This window comes from Labrus bergylta, chromosome 19, assembly GCF_963930695.1.
Source record: "Labrus bergylta chromosome 19, fLabBer1.1, whole genome shotgun sequence".
Lineage (NCBI taxonomy): Eukaryota > Metazoa > Chordata > Actinopteri > Labriformes > Labridae > Labrus > Labrus bergylta.
The window spans coordinates 17,218,323-17,230,150 of record NC_089213.1 but is presented as its reverse complement, the minus strand read 5'-3'; the positions used below and the strand labels follow the sequence as shown (position 1 = coordinate 17,230,150).

The 11,828-nt window shown below is 38.3% G+C and overlaps 1 long non-coding RNA gene across 1 annotated transcript; it reads right to left on the bottom strand.

Moving 5' to 3' along the window:
* Positions 1 to 2,029: 2,029 nt before the first annotated feature.
* On the bottom strand, positions 2,030 to 5,845 carry LOC109994618 (uncharacterized). Its single transcript, XR_002278420.3, has 3 exons — positions 5,689 to 5,845; positions 5,182 to 5,275; positions 2,030 to 2,230 (listed from the first exon to the last, which is right to left on the bottom strand). It is a non-coding gene; the product is annotated as an uncharacterized lncRNA (long non-coding RNA).
* Positions 5,846 to 11,828: the final 5,983 nt, after the last annotated feature.

Below are 11,828 nucleotides of genomic sequence, written 5' to 3'. Positions count from 1 at the left end.
ATGCCGCTGATTGAGATAATAACTGGTAGTAAACAGGGAGTTTGTATTTTCCCAGAGGACAACGAGAACTGTCAGATGCTTGTCAACATGCTGTCAGTTGCCAGAGATTAAACTCTTGACCTGAGCTTGCACATTTTCACTGGTACCTTTACTGTCTTTTGCTGCCAAAATCTGAGTGTACCACATTCTGGTAAATCAGTCATGTAGAGAAAGCACTAAAAAGGAATGACCACCCACATGTAATGTTTTACCAGTGTCAGAGAGTAATATCTACTCTACCGGGTTATAATTGTATATGAGCTACAGTGTAGAAATGTTGGATTTTGTAAACTCTCATGAGTCATTTTGGGTCTTTCCAGTTTAGATCATGAAACAGTTACAATCTTACCTCCAACTTTAGAACTTTTAAGAGTTAAATTGTCAAAAAAGGTACCTTTTAGATGCAGGAAGTGATGTCAAAGGTAGCAAAAAGAGTTTTGATTTAATGTACGATATTGTACATAAGATGAGGAGGGGCAGATTAAGGGAAGAAAGGTGTGCATTTTTTTGAGGTGTACACATATTTCATAAAGTTGTATTTTTTTGCAGTAAGGTGATGTTTTCTGATTATTATGGATTTTGCTGTTGGATGTCAGCTGCCTCACCCTCATATGAAACACTTTGTTCCCTTCTCCTTTCCTCTTGATTTGTTCCTTTAATTATTTGGGTGTGTGTCTGTGTTTAACAAGTTGTAGATTAAGAGTTTCCTACTGCAGTAAGAGTAATCTACTTGTTCAACAGGAAAGTTACCATTGACTTATTTCGCTCATGTAAATTTCATGTTTCTGGATTAGTGTGTACTTTTTTAATGTTTTAAAAAACAGATGCTGTGTTTGAAGCCATGATCATTTAGTTAATTTATTTCACTTATTAATATGAAATGAGTAAGAGCTGCATTAAATGGAAATACCCAAGCTCAAAAAAGCTGTGCATTGATACAGTATTTGAATTGGTGTATTAATGTTACCTTCTTATTTCTGCAGGCAGAGGATGGATGTTTTCAGGAAGAAAAGCTGCTCTTGCTGCTTCAGTCTTACTGGCATCCATTTCACCTCATTAGGACCCTGGAACTGAGAGTCGACAAAACACTGAGAGAAATCATTTTGGCGGGGGAGTGTAGCGGGGATAAATTGGCCTCTGGTTCAGTACAAGAGTCCCTGCTGAGCCAAGCGGAAGAGAAAGGCCTGGCTGGCAGTAGGGGCAGGCCCAGGCAAGGCCAGCTGGGAGGCCCCATGCTGAGACCCCCTCCCTGCCTCTGACAAACACGGCAGTGGATAATCTCTCCTTCAGGGACTCGGCCATGCGCTGTGGGGCTGAGAGGGACGGGGGCTGTGATACAGCACAGTGCAGAGAAACTGCCTGTGTGTGTGTGTGTGTGTGTGTGTAGAATGCTCCAACAATACACTTCTTCACATTATCTTGACTTGAAGACAGCTTGCTTACATCTTGATTTTTCTCTGTGTATACACATTCTTTTTCTCCAGTGTACAGACATGACTTTGTAATGCTACGAAAGGATCCAAACCATCAGATATATTTAAATTGTCAAAAGCACAAAAACAATTGGTCCATTACACATAGATGGGTTTCTGAAGGGATTTTTTTCATACAAAAACTAACAACAGCAAAGATTGAATTTATATTTAAAAAGAGCAGGAGAAGAACTGCTATGAAACAAGAAACAAGGCTGATTTCTGCAAATGACCATTCAAATGTAAGGTAAGTTTAACCTTTAGCTGTGCTGCAGGAGTTTAGGGTAAAAACACTATGATCATGTATTTTTTTAATTTTTCAATAAAGATTGCTAAATTCAGGCAATGTTTGCATAATTGATAAAAAAAAAAAAATGACCATCCAGGATTTTCTTGCTTCATATTTGAGTCTAGTCTATATATATCATAGGTTATTAACCATAAAAAGGGTTAAAAATGAATGCTCTTTCATTAAAGATTTGTAATGGTGTTGGTCAGCAAAAAAAACTCAACTGAACTGTTTTCTCCAAATACTTTACTTCCATCAATATTTCTTACAAAAAAAAGAAACAAATTAACATCTCACAAATCTTCCGGTTGTGTGGTCAACTTGTGATATTCAAATATAAATGTCCATATTCAATGTCATCCAGTGCTGAGAGGGCCTTGTCAGCTGTTATGAGGTCTCCATCTTGTAGCCATGTTTTTCCAGCTCCGCTCTGCGGGGAGGAAAAGAAAAATAGAAAGATCAAGTCAGGAGAGATGATTACAGGTGGGTGGCTGAGGCATAAGTACCCTCTGCTATTGATTGTGAGAACCATTAACAGATGGGAGTGAATGAATATATAAATATTGCATAATGCTTGGCGTTATGGATTTGATGATTACATATATATGGCAGCTGTGGCCTTTAACAATAATGATATCTTATAGCAACAACTTAATAGCAAGGTTATCATAATTGGACAAAATAAAACAATAGCATATTACTGTCTTAAGTGTACTCAAATAAAAACAGAACAGCCACTTATCTACCAAGTGTTATCGATTAATCAGTGTGATGTTTGTATTTGTGCAATACATTATTATTTTACGGGAGAAAACTCAAGCTTAAGATCGTATTTATGTTTTTTGCACTGTAAGCGATTTTTTAACAATTTCAAATGAAACATGCAGTGTCCCAATGCACATGGACAACCTTAGCTATAAAAGGAGAGATGAATGGTTGCTGCAAAATGAGAACAAGACACTTTCCTGCCATCTCAGAATTGCAAGACGCACACAATTTTATCAAACAGAAATATGGCGGAAATGGCTTTTACAATACAAGCTGCAGATTTTAAATAGCAAAAGCAATCATATTTATAAAGCCCATTTCATTACAGATGCTTTACTCAAACCGTTGTTTTCAAAAACAGAAATTGCATTTAGAAAGCCATTAAAAAAGTAAGTGTACAACTTACAGACACATGACAAAGCAATTTAACAACAAAAATAAATAAATAAATAAAACTTAGAACACAGTTTCAGATACGAACCACACAAGTGATCACATACACAAACAGAGTAAATATCCATAAGCTTTGGATTATAAGTAGGTTTTGAGTTTAGTTTTAAAGTAGAGACTTGTGATGGACCTCAGGTTCAACATGCATCTTGTTCCAGAGAGAAGGACCACAGTAACATAGAGGGTCCCCTCCCTGGACTCTGAGCTTAAAGACCTCCACTTGATGCGGGGCCAGATCTGGTTGTGGACTGTGATCTGGTCAGAAAAGTACTTTGGAGTTGAACCTTTGAGTGCTATGTTGACTAGAAATTGGATTTTGAAAGTGATTCTGTATTGTGCAGGGAGCCAATAAAGTGTTTTGGGTGCCAGGGTGATGTGTTCAAATTTTCTAGTACATGTCAAGACTCTGGCTGTGATCTGACTTGAGTTGGAGCTGTCTTACTGGTTGTTACGTTGGGCCTCCATAAAGAGCTTTACAGTAATCCAATGTTGCTGAAATAAAATGCATGGATTGATTTCTCTCCATCATTTTGGGTTATGAATAATCAAGTTTATATATTTTTTTTAGATGGCAAAATATTGTTCTGGTAATACTGGTTATCTGATTGTCAAAGCACAGGTCTGAATCCAAAATAATGCAGAGCCATCTAATGTGCTTACTGTATTAAAGAGAACCTGATTTCAGGTGAAAATAGAGTTGCCGTCTCAGATTTAAAGGGCTATCTATGATCAGTTATTTGTCTTCATTTCTTAATTGTTTTTCCAAGTGTTAGGCATGTTTAAGTTTGCTAAATGCATGTCCAGAGGTTGTAAAATCAATAATTATTTTGGTATTCTTTAAATACCCAAACGTGACCTCCCGCCACTCCAAATTGATTTCTAGAATTGATGGAATTGACATGCACTTGTTTTATTTCAGCTGATCACAAATGTCTTTAAGCCTTGTATTAAACGTAGAGAAAGCCCCAGCGCTCTGATGTTAGATTAAAACCTAAACAAACAAGCACGTCAGCCATCACAAAGAGTGACTCAACTGCATTACTGAGCTGCGTATGCAGAGTTCTGCATGTTGCACCTTACAAAAAGACAACACTCCTATCCAAAAGAAGTCCTGAGTTCTCAAAGTTCTGTGATAAACTGAGTCTGAGCCAGACTCTGTGTCTCTCTCGTCGACTAACACACGCGCACTGTGCATTGCATAGATGGTTTACGCAAACAAGGAGTCTCACTCAATCATACTAAAAAAAGCTTACCAACTCTCACTTATTAATCATTTGGTACAGATGACAAATTTATGGTCAGATATTTTTAATTTGAATAAGATTGTGTTGAAAACCCTAAACTTCGCCAGACATGAATCATACTATATTAATAATGATTCTCTGTGAAAGCACCATCACTTCATAATGTTATTTACTTAATAGTAAGGCCACTGCTGTTGATAGCTTATAAGCAAAGCCTGACATGCCGACTGAGTGGTAAACTATCTAAACTATGTTTAAGATAAGATAATACTTTATTGATCCCCAGAGGGGAAATTCGGGCGTTGCAGCAGCACAGACAAGAAGCTCAAAATACACATTAAACAGAACAGAATAGATAAGATAAATAAAAATAAAAATAAAAAACAGGGGGTATATACAAGAACAACATTAATGATGAAGTTTACTATGCAGGGAAATGAGACAGTATTTGCAGAGAATGACAAGATGAAGTGACAAGTGATGATTAAAGTGACTTGGTATGATAAATTGCAGCAAGTAATGTAAAAATATTTTTATAAATATAGTATAGTATAAATTTAGCTTAATAAAGTAACACAGCAGAGGGAAAACATTAAAATCTTAATAGCCCGATTGTTTTAAGACCCATAAAGAAAATATATGCCTGGAGTCACAATAGAGAAGACTAAAGATAAGAAATGTTGATTCCTTAGTAAAGACTGCATGTGACAGGGCAGGTAAAGGAAATCACGTTATTTTATATTGAAATGATTCATGAAGGTTTGTGTAAAAACACAAACAAAACAATCCCCCATAATGATTTTAATAAGACTGAAGCTTGTAAAAAAAACAGTTCAATCCACCATGTTGAAGACCTGACAGAGAGGCCTAACAGAGTTTGATCAAACATTGTTTAGTGTGTGGAGGGTTTTGACATTACCTCAGCTGGTTTGAGAAATCATCCTCCACGTTGTCATCATCCCAGTTGTCTTCCCAAACATGAGCATCTTCATCTTCATCCAGCCCCGTCCAATCTATGTCAAAGCACAACAATTAAAATACCATGTGAAATAATAGAATACAAGTTCCCTATCCACAGTTTTGTCCAAAACACTTACCGTAGTTGCTTTGGTCCAGGTACTCACCTTTACATCACCTGAGCGGCTAACTGTTTAGCTAGTGTGCTATTGTGAATGTTAGGATGCCTGGCTAACAAACGATCATGAAACGAGATTGAGCTCCCGTGTCTCTTAGTTAGCTGAAGTTAGCTGAATGGGCTAATACGTTTAGTCCTAGAGATGCTGGCTAATGCTATCGCTAACATGGCTATGCTAGCTGAGTCACTGTTGCTGGGCCCAGCACACACACACGACCTGTTACAGTGAAACGAGTAAAGTAAATAACAAACAAAAGCAACGACACTAAAAGTGATATTTATATTATTTACCCTCGGCTGGGAATTCTTCAAACTCATCGTCCTCCTCCAGTAAGCCCAGGTCGACGGTCTGCTTCTTGTCCGACATGTTTAGCTGTGAAGCGGTTTGTCCAGGAATGGCTCTGACGCGCAGGCGCAGTGGGAAACTGGAGCTGTTCGAGAGGGTACAAATTGCGCAAACTGCGCAGGAAAGCGCAGCCGCTGGGTGTTTATGACCAGGCCTAGGATATTTTTTTTCAAAAACAAAGACATAGAGTCCCACATGCAACCACAATTGTAAAATGTAGTTTTAGCTGACGACCTTTTAAAGCACAACACAATAAATGATCTACAAAGGAGGAAACAACATCAGTAAGTGCCAACCTTATTATTTACCAGATGCTGACATGCAGCGCACAGAGGCAATGCAAGGGTGTATCAAAGAATGTTTTTGTTAATCATGATCATCCACAACAGCTTCATCATCAATAACTACTTGACAACAAGCAGTGCATGCGTTAAAAGGATGATAGTAGTTAAACTACTTTTGGATAAATAGTCTATAGCTCGAACCATTTCAGATTAAAATAGCTCCAACTTTTGAAATGTTCTAAAATGTGCTTTTTTTTTCTTCTTTTTTTTAAGTTTTGTGTCTAAAATAATTAATGACTTGCTCCCTTAATGTAGGCTATTTCATCAGAGTGCCTGTCAGAATAGACTACACCACATCTTTTATTTTAAGGAAATGGATGTGAGTTTTATTATCAATATTTACAGTCCACATGGTTTTATCTTACCTGCTTTATTGTTATTGAGCACCTGAAACGATAGCCTCATGTTGTGTGTCAATTTCAATTAGACATTTTATTTACAAAGAAAAATCCCCTTTTTTCCACTGTGATCAAACAGTTACAGGGTTATAATTGCATTGATAACAAAGTGGGTATTGATGTAGTTAATGTGATTTTGTGTTGGTTGTTTATTGGATGGAAGTTAATCATTAAGCTGCTAGTAAATTATGCATGCACAAATTTAGTTTTACGTACTCACTGTGAAACTCGAAAAGTGTAGCATCTTGATTCAAGATGTAAATACAAATGTATATAAGTTAATATCCCTTGAAATCCTCTGGTTTCTACAATATGTGCTTGTTTTCTGCCTGCTATACAACTTGTATTAAGACATGTGAAAGAGCATGCAGACCTTCATTAGCTAGTAAAGCGCCTTCGGTATGTGTAAAGAATCTGCTAGTTTGCCTGTTTTCAGCATTGTTAGTTTTTATTAACGCCCATCGCATAGGTCAGCTAAGCTTAGAATATATTTGCAAATATTTTGGAATACAGAAAAATCTTTCTCTCAACCCCTCTGAATCTCTCCCCATATTTCTCTCCTTCTCTGACTCACTCTCTCTCCCCAACAACCACCAAAGCCTTGTGCAGTCCTCTTTCCTCAAAACACATGCACACAAGTCATTCAAATTTCAGCTAACATTTTTCATTTGGGAACAAATGCACATTGTAACCCATGCGGCCTGCTCAAATAATGAAGCGGCAGCCACAGCTTAGGATGTATTTTAGATAAATGAGAGCGCACATTTACCACAAAACCACTTGTACCGCAATGAAAATTGCTCCGCTGCTGTCATATGTTGACAGATGGAGCAAACCTCAACTTAGGCACAATGTACTTATTCTATTTTCAAATTATTTTGTAATCATACTAAGCCTTTACACATGACAATGCCCTAACATTGAGAGGAAAGAGGAACAAGGCATGGAGCAAAAGTGCAGAACCTAATGCCTCCATGTTTAAATATGCAAGTTAATGTACAACATTAAAATTGAGATTCAGGTTCTGTCTTTCATCATATCTGCACACAAATTGGAATAAAGGAGCATTTTAGCATTTCTACAGCATAACATTGTTTTCATTTGTAGTGATATTTGACTGAATGAGTATATCAAGATTATCTGTACTTCTCAGGCTGCACCAACTACCCTGTTTACCTGCAAATACTTTTATTGAACAATCCTGCAAGTTTTTGATGCATACATATGCAATATATATATATATATATATATATATATATATATATCAAAATAAGTTAAAAAAAATCTCTATTCACTTCTCCAAAAGTCCAAGGTTACATCTTCATTTGTTTTTTCCAGCACTAGATGAAGGAAAAAGCAGCAAATCTTGACCATGAAAAGCAGGAATAAGCAAATGATACACACAGAACAGATGACTATAAACTATAATATAATACAACAATGTGCAGAGTACTTGTGAATTACAACATTTCACAACAAGATTGAGCAAATATTTCTTGTTTATGGATTAAAATGCTATAATTAAGGGTTGTCGATACAAGAGTTTTAAACTTTATTTTTATTCTATTAAAAATCAAATTAAATGGATATCACCGCAATAAAATATTCCTAGGCACATAATATTGTATTGTCTGCTTGTTTTTAACTCTCAGTACTTTTGGTATAAAAACATGACTGAAGAGCTGTTTTTTAAAGCTTTGGTATTTTTTACAAGATTTCTGTTTCAGCTTTTATGCCTTTATTTGGATAGGACAGAGTACGAAATCAGGGAGGGAGGGAGAGAGAGAGAGAGGGAGCCGCAGGTCAGATTAAAGCCCAGGCCGCCTGCCCATGGCTTGACGAATAAGGGGCAATATGGGCCCTGCTTTGGTACTTTTTGATACTATCATTTATCAAAATAACAAAGATTGTGCAGTTTTAAAAAGGTGGTATTGAAAAGTATCAAAAGTTTTGTCAACCTTACCACAAACTATAAATGATCAATAACCACTTCATTGTAATCAAATCTTTGGTTAGAGAATTTGATTCATATTGATCTCCTGTTAGTCTTTGAGCTGCCCCTTGATGTATAGCTGTTTCTGGTAGCATACATCACTCAGTCTCAGGTGCAGATGAAGCCCTGGGAAGCTGCTGCAGCGTCCGCTCAGCATACCTGAGACTGCAGTTACACCACGCCTGGCGCCTGGAGTCTCCCGATGGTAGAAATAGATGGAGGTGGAGGGGGGGGGGGGGGGGGTCATAGACGGTGAGTGCAACATGGCCACCGCAGACAGTCTCCGCCATAAGTTGTGTATGAGTAGCGGCATCACATTTCTGTCCTTTCACAAAGCCCTCTGGGAAAGGACAGGTCGGCAGCCCTATAAGTACACTGAAAGAGACAGACGGTAGCAGACAGCCGAAGCCTGCACGGCCAGTCTGACAGTCTGCACCCCTTCCCTCCCCCTCATCCCCCCAACATGCTTTATCACAACCTGGCTCATGATATGGCCTAGAGGCGGGGCACAGTGAGAGGTGATGGCTGGAAATGGTTGGAGATTTCAGACAGATGAGACTTCTTCTCCAAAATGTCAGAGAAAGTGACAGTGCAAATGTAGACACGTTTGTGCATTGTCTAGCCGAATACTTTCTGTAGCCTAGACCCCCCCCCCCCCCCCCCCCCCCCAGGCAATTATACCTTGAATAATCATTTTCCTGGACTCTAAACTGAAGGTTTCCTAGTTTCACCTAAAACCAGAGCATGTGCATGCCTAACAGAATCTAGTTGTTCATGGGTTTAATTTGTTTTCTAAGTTGTGAAGTATTAAGACAAGATAGTAACAGGACATGAGTAACATGAGCCTAAAGAGAATGCCTACGACATACAAGTAAGTGATCATGTTGGCTTAAAGGGGTTTAACTAGACAATTAATGAGGCAAATCCAAGGAAAAAAACATGTAAGCTGTCCTCCTAGGAAGTCTGCAGAGAGAGCGAAATGCTTCCAGGATATGTCTGTCAAGATCCTGTATTAAATTTAATCCCAGCCAGTCAGAAAGTCTGTGCTATTGTGTGTTGTGAGATATTTCTTTACCACAAGTGTTTATATCCATTGGCGTACACTGGATTTTGATGATTCCTTTGGAATCATTTAAAGTCACATAGCCGTCAAATTAGCATAAGAATGAAGAAAGAATAGGTTTAAATGCTACTTTTGTGCTTCAGAGAAGTTTTCCGGGGGTCCTATTCATTGAGACGTCTGTCATGACGAATTTAAGTTTCATATTTTCCCCCCTGTCCGTCTTGAAAAGCTCTGTCATCTTGGGCTTGAGGTACAGTTTGCCAAGAGGCTAATGGCCCTTTATGAAGGTACAATCTGATGCCTGTCCCGGCTAGCCTGCAGGTAATCCTGTCCACCTCGGCGGCTTAGCAGTGCTCGGGCTTAAGTTGCATATTTTGTTTTTATCAGGACACTGCTGATAAATGCTATCAGCGAGGGAGAAATGAAATATGGGGGGTCTAGCTCCATACTGCCTGAGCCCCGATTGTAGGGCTAGAGTCAAGGAACAATGACACCTCTATTGGTGGAGCTGGGCCGTCTGTATGCCTGGAATAAACAGGATTTTACTCCCAATGCTGATCATCTAGTTTAGTGTTGTTACCATCACCGTGGTGGGAAAAAAAAACTCACTCACTGGTTCTCCTGACGTTTAGTTTTTACATTTTCTTTGCATAATTGGATGATAATCCTACTACTCCAAACACTTTCCATCACAATTACAGCAGCTCTACATTTTCAGACCACCAAAATATCATTAAATAAAATTTTAAAATTACATGCTAATTTATTTCCAGTAATGTGCACTAATAGTGCACTACCTCTGTGTCCATGGTCCAATGCCATGAACCTATACTGTACGTGAAAAGCACTTACACACTCTTACCATAGGTGATAACCCCCTCTGTGAAAAGCACTCTTATTGGAAGTACCCATTATCTGCAAAGTCTATCCTCATGCTGACATCATTAGCTTAAGCTGTCCTCTGTGTAAAATTACTGTTAATTTCTTTGGCAGTGCCGCATGGCAAATCATCTCCTATTTTCATTGACTGCTGCAAATAGATTTCTGATAAATGACCTTAGTGAAACCCACAGATGTAAAAAATGATACCTTATTCACAGGTATAGTCATATTACTGAGCTCTGTGGTGTTTGAAATTCCTATTGAAAATGTTCTGTCTGTTATGTTCATTGGGGCCTTGCTGCTTTGGCATAAAATGCCCCCACAGCTTCAGAGTCTTTTTTATTATTAATTGTATTTCAAATCCATGCCGTAAATACTACAATCCTTTACGGTATCCATAGTGGTATTATCCGTACTACCACCTCTAGTGTATATAGATTATTATTATTATTGTTTGGAAGATTATTTCTTTGTTGTAACAATGGCTCTTGGCAATAAAACTTATACCGTTGGAAAGCATGTTTATTTCCCTTTTAAATGTTGCCACAGTTTTAAGGAACGTGCATTTGTGGAATAAGCAGCAGAGCTGACTATGTGGGTTGCGCCCATTTATGTACTGTATATAGCGGCGCCACAAAAGGGCTTTGTGAGAGAAAACACGCCACAGGTCCATGGAATAAATTGTAGTTCAGGTTACTTTATTTGTACCTGTAGGTAAATTTGCTCATGATTTTTACACGTTTTTCTTGCAACTGCATCTATGGTCAGTGTTGTATCTCTTTTCTCCTGTTTTTCTTTGCAGCTCTGCAGTATTGTTCAGTTTCTCTTCCTTCAGAAGAACACAGAAACAAGAAGCACCTCCTTCTCTCTCTAGTTATAGTCAGGCTATATCAAAGTATGCATGTCCCACACAGCAGGGGTTCACTGAATGAGTGACAAGACCTGCTCTGCTCCTCTCTGACACCTGTCAGAGCCTCGACTGTCATCTGTGTGCAGGGATGGAAATGAGCAGGAATGACACAACATGCCAGAGGTGATGGTGACAGCTCAGCTTTCTAAATCAGTTGCACAGTTCGCTGCTCGTGTGCTGGCTGTGTCACAATAATTATCTACTCTGAGCTTTCAAATGAACCTTATTTGTAATACAGTGATGTCATCCTCTGGACATGCACCATGTCAGGACATCTGATCATCTAAAACTCAATTTTTATGAATATATCAGTGTTAGAATGTACAGATGCTGTGAGAAGCTGTCTTCGTATGAGGTACAATTCAATATTGTTCTGTAATTCACCATAGTCTCAAAATGCCCATTTCCTGTATTCCAGGTTGGAAACAGGCACAGTGCCAGGGTTAGGGCTGCTCAATTATGGCAAAAAATCAAATCACTTGATCATCATTTGAT